Raw genomic sequence first — 10,149 nt, forward strand, 5'->3', positions numbered from 1 at the left:
GAAATGTACCTTCTCTTCCACAGGTAAGTCTGGCCATGCCAGGCAATGGTAGGATCAGGATCCCATTCGCCCCCTACCTCTGGCTTGAATGAGGTATGAGGTATTGTCTAGCCCCCTCCCTTCTCTACCCCATGCCTGGTGATTAGCCCTAGGACCATGATGGCCAAACATGGATTTAATCTTTCTCTCCTTCACTCAGGAGATGGCTGTGAATGGCAGACATTCAGGGATCCTTGTGGTGCTTCACACACTGCTGCCTGGACCCACCAGTCAGACCCCAGTATTGATCCCAGCATGCACCCCTGGCTGCCATCCAGCACACAGTCACAGCCCATGCCCAGTTTTGGGTGTTAGCCTTTTTCCCTAAAAGAGGAGTATGGGGTGGGACACCAAAGTTATGTTTAAAACCAGCCCTGAGATCTTCCAGCTGGATCATCGGGTCACAGACATGGCAGAAGAGAGCACTAGGTCTCCTCTGATGTGCATCCTCCCCACAACCCCCATGTAGCATCTCACTGCAGTTTCAGTGTTGGCAGCTGAGCAGAAAAGTGCTTCTCCACAGGTCAGCTCTTGTAAAAGCAAAGACTCCATCTGCCCCTAAACTTCATGGTAACCTGCCTTCTCCAGTGAGTAAGGTCACAACTGAAATGATATTTCTGATGCCCAGGTCATGTCCCAAGAGCAGCTGGGAGTTCAAAGTTTATTTGCTCATATCACAAAGAGTTTGGCACAATGTGCAAATTACTAGCACGTGGGTGCTGTCTACAAAGGTTTTCTTTGAAAAGAAGGAAAGGTAAAGGGGTGACATGATCACAGCCTAAGAACCAACATGGAGAAGAGAAAGCTGTTAATAGAGGGCTCTTAGTCTAGCAGACAAAGGTCTAACAAGATCCAATGGCTGGAAATTGAAGCTAGATAAAGTCAGACTAGAAATAAGCACAATTTTTAATAGTGAGAGTAATTAACCATTGGAACAAATTACCAAGGGCTGTGGTGTCTTCTCCACTATCGGAAATTTTTAAATCAAGACTGGGTATTTGTGAGAAGGATCTGCTCTAGTTCAAATGGAAATTAACTCAGGGAAGTTCTATGGCCTGTGTTATAATGGAGGTCAGATGATCACTGTGGTCTTTCTGGCCTTCAAATCTATGAATATGAAGAGGAACGCTATTAGATAAGCAGATAGGACCAGATCCTCAGCTGGAATAAATCCCCTCTGACCTCCATAGGGCCAGGGTGCCCCCAGTTTTTCCCATGGTACGCACTGTCAATCCCTGTGGGGCCATCCCTGCTGCAGCCGCTGGCCCCAGCATGTTACCTGCTTATCCACACCATATTCAGCCCCCACCTTCCAGTCCAGCCCGCACAGGTGCAGTGTCACTCCCCATCCTGGGAGGGGACACGGACTGCTGGAAGTGGGGCGAGGCTGGGCAAGTCCCTGGGGTAGAGTTCTGGTGCAGCAGCCGGCCCTACGGCAGCAGCAAAGAGTAGCGGCATGAGGCTTGGCCCGTGCTGGGGCTTCTCACCGCTGCCAGTCGTGCGTAACATGCATATGGCTGTAGACACTACTGACTAGGGCTATGTCAATTCACACCAGCTGTAGATCTGGCCCACACGTGATCTTAGCTCTGCCCCTTTTGTGGGTTTCTAGCATTCAGTCTTTAATCCTTCATACACTATTTCTCAGATTTCACAATGTATCAGAGCATTTTTTGTATACTGACATTATTTTTAGTGTCATCATGACCCAGCTGATTTTTAGTGACTTAGAGATTTTACATGGTAAATTTTCTCCTCTATAATCTGTAGTTTAGTAGTGTTTTCAGCCTCCATGTACTATACATTTTCCTGTCCAAGGGCAATTGAGGGTGTGAGACACTTAACTAAATTAGCTGTGAACTTCAGTGGCCTTAGATATAGTAGCTAATTCTAACCATTAGTCCATGTTGTGTATGTATGGCTTACTGTGTAGTTTTCACTGGACGTGAGCAAAATTTTTCAGCCACGGGGTTTTTTTTCACCAAAAAATGTAGCTTGGGGGTCAATCAAAATGTTTTGTGAATTTGTATTGAATTCGCTAAATTGTTTTGGTTGGAAAAAAAGAAGTCTAAATGTTTTGTTTCAACATTTTCAAAATGAAATGTTTTGACTTCAATTCAAAATTACTTAGTTTTGTATTTTATTTCAATTTTATTTAATTTTTTAAAGGTTAAAAACTCAAACAAAATTAAACATTTCATTTTGGGTCGACCAAAACGTTTTCTTTGAGCTAAAGCAAAAAGAATTCAGCTTTTTCGGTTACACAAAGCAATTTTTTTTAAAAATTTTTTTGGTTCAGCATTGAACCGAAAATTGGTTCTTCACACAACTCTGATTTGCATAGTAATGCATTTCATGGGCTCTAGCTGACTGTCCTACAGAGTGATGTTCAGTACTACACAACCTTCTCAGAGGAGAAGGAGGGCATGCTGCACCCAAACTACATGTCCCATGAGGAATCATAGTGGCATTTTCTCACTGACTTATTTCAGGTTTTGGACAAAATATTTTTTTACCATAAAATGATTTTTTTTTTTTTTTTTGCATGGGGGAGCCTTGTTTTCCAACCAGTTATAATGTTTGGGAATTATTTCGTGAGGCTGACCAAAGCCAACTTTAGGCAAGATACCAGGAAACATTTCTGAACAGCAAGATCTATTTGGCTGTGGACTGAGCTGGCAAGAGCACCATCATCTGAGTCACTCAGTGTTAGATTGCACAGGAGCATGTATTGTAGAAAGCAGTCCTACAGTGGAGTTATGCATTGCATAGGACAGATGATTTAGGTCTTTCCAGCTCAGAGATCAGTGACCTGGAGATATTTTCTCCTTATGTTGAGGGCAGAGCTCAGGGGAAGTTACCATTTAATTAAGGCTGAGGAATGAAATGTGTGATTACAAAATGCTGATGAAAGCAAATCCTGAAATTGGCTGTTTTTATGAGTTTGTACATCCTTACTTTAACCGGGCCCTTGCAAGATGATCCTATGGCACGAAAGTGGCCTCCAGTGGTCATTTGAGGTAGTACATAGTGTGTGGATACATATACATATCAAGGGGTATATAATGTGCAGCAACACTTTCCGTAGAAGCCCTGGCTTCCTTGTAGCTTTCTGACAATATTTTCCATTGGGCTGACATCTGCTAGCCCAGACATGAATTTCTTTTGGAAAATATGGTAAAATTCTGATCTGAAGCTTTTGAGTTTAGTTGAGTGTGAACAACGCAACCAGAGGTGATAGCAGATATACCACCATGGAGCATCACAGGCTGAAATAATCAGAGGGGAGGAAATCCACTAGCAGCACATAACTAATTGATCACATTTCTTCTGTTTTCTGCTTGCAGAACTTCTGAGAACAGATCACAACTTTCAGAAAGTTATTAGTTTACTAGACACTTCCTCCCCCCCCGCCCCGAATTTTCTACAGACTGATTCAGAACAGTTTGTTGTGAGTATTCTCTGTCAGTCTAGCTGCAGATCCTGAGATTGTGTAAACTGTCATCGCTCCATTGACTTCACCAGCTGAGGATTTGCCTCCTGATTCTTGCATAGCTCCCATTCCCACAGTATGTGAGCACATACTCACAGCTGACAAAATTGAGGAGGATGCAGAGAAGAGATACAGAAATTATTTGAAGTCTGGGAAAAATGTCTTCCAATGAGAGAGATTCAGTGTTGTTGTAGCCATGTCTGTCCCAGGGTATTAGCGAGACAAGGTGGGTGCGGTAATAAATTTTATTGGACTAAACTGTCCAATTAAAATTAAACTGTCCAATTGCTCAGAGCTCCGGTAGGAAACTGCAGAAAAACCTGAGTGTCTCTAGATTAAGTTTAGAAGTGTGAGCAACAAGGGTGATGTCGTGGTGGGAGTCTGCTATAGACCAGCGGACCAGGGGGATGAGATGGACAAGGCTTTCTTCCAGCAACTCACAAAAGTTACTAGATCGCAGGCTCTGGTTCTCATGGGAGACTTCAATCACCCTAGTATCTGCTGGGAGAGCAATACAGCGGTGCACACACAATCCAGGAAGTTTTTGGAAAGTGTAGGGGACAATTTCCTGGTGCAACTGCTGGAAGAACCAACTAGGGGCAGAGCTCTTCTTGACCTGCTGCTCACAAACAGACAAGAATTAGTAGGGGAAGCAAAAGTGGATGGGAACCTGGGAGGCAGTGACCATGAGCTGGTTGAGTTCAGGATCCTGACACAGGGAAGAAAGCAGAATACGGACAGCAGAATACCGACCCTGGACTTCAGAAAAGCAGACTTTGACTCCCTCATGGAACTGATGGGCAGGATCCCCTGGGAGAATAACATGAGGGGGAAAGGAGTCCAGGAGAGCTGGCCGTATTTTAAAGAATCCTTATTGAGGTTACAGGGACAAACCATCCCGATGTGTAGAAAGAATAGTAAATATGGTAGGCTACCAGCTTGGCTTAACAGTGAAATCCTTGCTGATCTTAAACACAAAAAAGAAGCTTACAAGAAGTGAAAGATTAGACAAATGACCAGGGAAGAGTATAAAATATTGCTCGGGCATGCAGGAGTGAAATCAGGAAGGCCAAATCACACCTGGAGTTGCAGCTAGCAAGAGATGTTAAGAGTAACAAGAAGGGTTTCTTCAGGTATGTCAGCAACAAGAAGAAAGTCAAGGAAAGTGCGGGCCCCTGACTGAATGAGGGAGGCAACCTAGTGACAGAAGATGTGGAAAAAGCTAATGTACTCAATGCTTTTTTTGCCTCTGTCTTCACAAACAAGGTCAGCTCCCAGACTACTGCACTGGGCAGCACAGCATGGGGAGGAGGCGACCAGCCCTCTGTGGAGAAAGAAGTGGTTCGGGACTATTTAGAAAAGCTGGACGAGCACAAGTCCATGGGGCCGGATGTGCTGCATCCGAGAGTGCTAAAGGAGTTGGCGGATGTGATTGCAGAGCCATTGGCCATTATCTTTGAAAACTCATGGCGATCGGGGGAGGTCCCGGATGATTGGAAAAAGGCTAATGTAGTGCCCATCTTTAAAAAAGGGAAGAAGGAGGATCCTGTCAGGCCAGTCAGCCTCACCTCAGTCCCTGGAAAAATCATGGAGCAGGTCAGGTCCTCAAGAAATCAATTCTGAAGCACTTAGAGGAGAGGAAAGTGATCAGGAACAGCTAGCATGGATTCACCAAGGGCAAGTCATGCCTGACTAATCTAATTGCCTTCTATGATGAGATAACTGGCTCTGTGGATGAGGGGAAAGCGGTGGACGTGTTATTCTTTGACTTTAGCAAAGCTTTTGAAACAGTTTCCCACAGTATTCTTGTGAGCAAGTTAAAGAAGTATGGGCTGGATGAATGGACTATAAGGTGGATAGAAAGCTGGCTAGATTGTCGGGCTCAATGGGTAGTGATCAATGGCTCCATGTCTAGCTGGCAGCTGGTATCAAGCGGAGTTCCCCAAGGGTCAGTCATGGGGCCAGTTTTGTTCAATATCTTCATTAATGATCTGGAGGATGGCGTGGATTGCATCCTCAGCAAGTTTGCAGATGACACTAAACTGGGAGGAGAGGTAGATACGCTGGAGGGTAGGGATAGGATACAGAGGGCCCTAGACAAATTAGAGGATTGGGCCAAAAGAAATCTGATGAGGTTCAACAAGGACAATTGCAGAGTCCTGCACTTAGGATGGAAGAATCCCATACACCGCTACAGACTAGGGACCGAATGGCTTAGCAGCAGTTCTATAGAAAAGGACCTAGGGGTTACAGTGGACAAGAAGCAGGATATGAGTCAACAGTGTGCCGTTGTTGCCAAGAAGGCCAATGGCATTTTGGGATGTATAAGTAGGGACATTGCCAGCAGATCAATGGACATGATCGTTCCCCTCTATTCAACATTGGTGAGGCTTCATCTGGAGTACTGTGTCTAGTTTTGGGCCTCACACTACAAGAAGGATGTGGAAAAATTGGAAAGCACCCAGCGGAGGGTAACAAAAATGATTAGGGGACTGGAACACATGACTTATGAGGAGAGGCTGAGGAGAACTGGGATTGTTTAGTCTGCAGAAGAGAAGAATGAGGGGGGGGACTTGATAGCTGCTTTCAACTACCTGAAAGGGAGTTCCAAAGAGGATGGATCTAGACTGTTCTCAGTGGTGGCAGATGACAGAACAAGGAGTAATGGTCTCAAGTTGCAGTGGGGAAGTTTAGGTTGGATATTAGGAAAAGCTTTTTCACTAGGAGGGTGGTGAAGCATTGGAATGAATTACCTAGGGAGGTGGTGGAATCTCCTTTCTTTGAGGTTTTTAAGGTCAGGCTTGACAAAGCCCTGGCTGGGATGGTTTAGTTGGGGATTGATCCTGCTTTGAGCAGGGGGTTGGACCTCCTCAAGTCCCTTCCAACCCTGATATTCTATGATTCTATGACTTAGATCAAGGCCCCATTGTGCGAGGTTCACACCCATAATGGGAAAGTCCTAGAGGATACAATCTAAATAGACAAAGGAATGATAATTATCCCCATTTTACAGATGAGGAACTGAGGCACAGAAAGAGTAACTTGCTGAAAAATCAGACAGGGAGTATCTAGCAGAGCTGGGAATTGAACCCACCTTGCCTTAACCACAGCACCAGCCTTTCTTTCCTTTATTTAGGCTCACAGTATTGCTGTGAAAAGAAAAGGAGTACTTGTGGCACCTTAGAGACTAACAAATTTATCTGAGCATAAGTTTTCGTGAGCTACAGCTCACTTCATCGGATACATGCAGTGCTGTGAAGTAATTAAGTAACTATATTAAGGCCCTTGTTCCTCACTTCTCTTCAGAGTTGTAACCCTTCTGTGCTTAACCCAGGGGGTTTTCTTCATATCCTTCCCAAAACAGTGTAATTCACTCCACCCACTGGGGGCACTGTGGAACACCAAACCTTTCCAGGTACACAGTAGCACCCCTGTACATCGTGAGCTCAGAGGCCAATCCATAGGCACATCATCAGCTAAGCCTATAGGTTGTAGCATGAAGTGTAACCCCAATAAGCAGGTGCACACACAGCTGGAGGTAAATGATTCTTTATTAGGGTTGGTGGGAAGAGAAGACAGCAGAATACAATGGCTCAGGTAGCTACAATAGGAGCTTAACAGCAGTTCCTAACTAGACCCCTAGGGGAAGTCCAATATAGGGGTACATGGGTATCCATTCTCCATTGGTGCCTCAGGACTAGTAACCTGGATAACCCATCCCTTAATTAAAAGGAATTAGGCATTGGTCTGTCTATCCCGCCAGCCAGGATTCGCTTTTGTCATCTATGGTCTCAGTGTTGCCAACTCTCATGATTCTATCGTGACCCCCGCAATGTGGGGGGTGGGTGTTTTTTAACCTGTCTCACGAAAATGCCAGCAAAGGCTGTCCAACTCACCAATTTTTCCTTATTCAAAATGGCCACCCTTGCTCATTCCTGCCAATAGGGCCAAAGGGGGCAGGATGGCCATTTTCCTACAGCCCAGCTGCATGTGGAACTGGGGTGGTATCTGACTCATGATTTTTGTACACGTGGGGCTGGCAGCACTTGGGGTCCCCTCCACAGTGGGGCCTGAAGGAAGCAGTTCCCTCCTGTTTCATGCTTGCAGGTTTTCCCTCCTGTGCACAATAATTAGGCCGCCCCCACCCCACAGTCCCCATGATGTACTCCCTACGTCCGCCCTTTGCAAGCACCATTGCCAAGCTCCTTCCCTTTAAGCCTAACATCCAGGCGAGCCACACAGATCCCTTCCCCAGGCTCATCCCTTGGGTCTGAGGTTCCTGGGGCTGCCACAGTTTTTCAGGTTGCTGCCCCCTTGAGAACCATGTGTGGGAGCTACCCTACAATCCCCTTCTTATTCCACTCTGGCTGCAGGGCCTCCTCCCTCAGTATCTATTGCTTCCCCACAGGCTCTGTGCAGGCCTGTATCCTGCCTTTCAGTGACTCTCCCAGTCTCCTGCTGTTAGGGTTGCCACCCCTCCAGGATTGTCCATGAGTCTCCAGATGAATCTTTTAATTAAATATTATGTCATATAAGAACATAAGAATGGCCCTACTGGGTCAGACCAAAGGTCCATCTAACCCAGTATCCTGTCTTCCAACAGTGGCCAGTGCCAGGTACCCCAGAGGGAATGAACAGAAAAGGTAATCATCAAGTGATCCATCCCCTGTTGCTGATTCCCAGCTTCTGGCAAACAGAGGCTAGAGACACCATTCCTGCCCATCCTGGCTAGTAGCCATTGATGGATCTATCCTCCATGAATTTATCCAGTTCTTTTTTTAACCCTGTTATGGCCTTGGCCTTCACAACATCCTCTGGCAAGGAGTTCCACAGGTTGACTGTGCATTGTGTGACAAAATACTTCCTTTTATTTGTTTTCAACCTGCTGCCTATTCATCTGATGAAACCTCCTGGAATATGCCCAACCAAAATTGGCAACCCTACCTGCTGTCACTGGATGCCCAGAGAGAGTGAACTCCAATCTAGACACTTTCTCTCTGCGTATACCCCCAGGACAGTCTCTCTGCTGCCACACCCTAATCAAGCTGTGACTCTAGGAACACCCCAATGCCAGTTGGCAATTGGCTCCCTGATATGTAACAGTAAAAGCACACCTCACATGGTGTTGTCATGATATTCATCTCAAAGGTCCCATGTAAGGTATTATGTACCACAGTGGTGCATAAACTTTTCCAGCCGTGCCTGCCCCAGGCTGGAAGTGTGGTGTGGCACTCCCTTCCCGCCCCCATGGGGCTAGCTCTGGCCCCAGGGCACGACCCCTAGGAGGGCGGCCAGTCTGGAATCAGTGCCCAGAGCTGAGAGGCTCTGTGTCTCATGCTCACCCTTCTCTGCTGTCCCTGCAGTTACACTGGTGACTATGGAAGCAAGGGAGTAGCTCTGATTTTCTCCCATCTGGCACCCTTTGAACATCACCTGCCAGGGGCAGTAATGACAGCAGCAGCCTATCAGGCCTTTGTCTTTATTGGTTCATCAATATCACATGACATTTGTTTAACAAGGAGCCTGCCTTTGCTGATGGTCTTTCTCAGGGCCTCCTTTATGTCCTTGTTCCTCAGGCTGTAGATGATTGGATTCAGCAAGGGGTTCAGCACCGTGTAGAGAAGGGAGGCCACCTTGTCCTGATCGAGTAAGTAGCTGAAGCTGGGCCTCATCTACATGAAGAGGAGGGAACCGTAGTGCAAGGCGATGGAGGCCAGGTGGGCAGCACCAGCAGAGAAGGTCTTGCGCCGGCCCTTGGCTGAGTGGATGAATAGGCCGGCAGCTACAACGTAGCCGTAGGATAATGAGAATGCTGACGACGACAGTGCCACTGACAAAGCCAAAGAGGATGGCCTAGTAGGTGTGGCTGGAGTCACAGGAGAGGCCCAGCAGTTGTGGCACATCGCAGAAGAAATGGCTGATGACATTGGAGCCACAGAAGTCCAAACGGAAGGTGTGGCTGTGTGGGCCACAGCATTGAGGAAGCCACCCACATAGGACCAGGCTACCAGCAGGAGGCAGAGCCCTTTGGACATGGTGGTGGTGTCGTGCAGCGGGTTGCAGGTGGCCATGTAGCAATTGTAGGCCATAACCGCCAGGAAGATGTCTGCCGAGCCAGAAGGACTGGGCAGCACAGCTAGCCAGGGAGGTGCCCCTATAGTCTAACAGCAAGTCAGCCAGGATCCGGAAGGACAAGCTGCCAGTGAAGAAGTCCATGGGGGTGTGGAGGTGCCTGTTGGTGCAGATCAGTATGATGAGGCCAAGGTTCCTAGGAACACCAGAAAGAGGACAACCTGCACTTTCCCATTGGTTGTAAATCCCAGGATAAACTCAGTCATGATGTGATTCCTGCCTCTCATTGAGTTGGAATAGGCCATCGCTGGGTTCGGTAGGAGCAGTCACATCTGTAGCAATAGTGCCTAGCGTGCCATTGCATTTCTCTGTGAGGGAGAGGATGGTCCATGGGCCATATGTGTCTCTGTGTCACCCATAGGAAATTACACACTTTCTGTTACCCCAGCCACTTAGTTGTTTGTAGCCCCTAGGAATATAGGAACTACCACACTGGAACAGATTCCATATCTCCTAGTATCCTGTCTCTAACAGTGCCTGGTACC

The 10,149-nt window shown here is 46.9% G+C and overlaps 1 pseudogene; it reads right to left on the reverse strand.

Annotated features, from left to right (window-relative positions):
- Positions 1-8,997: 8,997 nt before the first annotated feature.
- Positions 8,998-9,909, reverse strand: LOC144266431 (olfactory receptor 9G4-like; annotated as a pseudogene).
- Between the last annotated feature and the right edge of the window lie 240 nt (positions 9,910-10,149).

The sequence above is a fragment of the Eretmochelys imbricata genome, chromosome 6 (genome assembly GCF_965152235.1).
Source record: "Eretmochelys imbricata isolate rEreImb1 chromosome 6, rEreImb1.hap1, whole genome shotgun sequence".
In the NCBI taxonomy this organism is placed as follows: domain Eukaryota; kingdom Metazoa; phylum Chordata; order Testudines; family Cheloniidae; genus Eretmochelys; species Eretmochelys imbricata.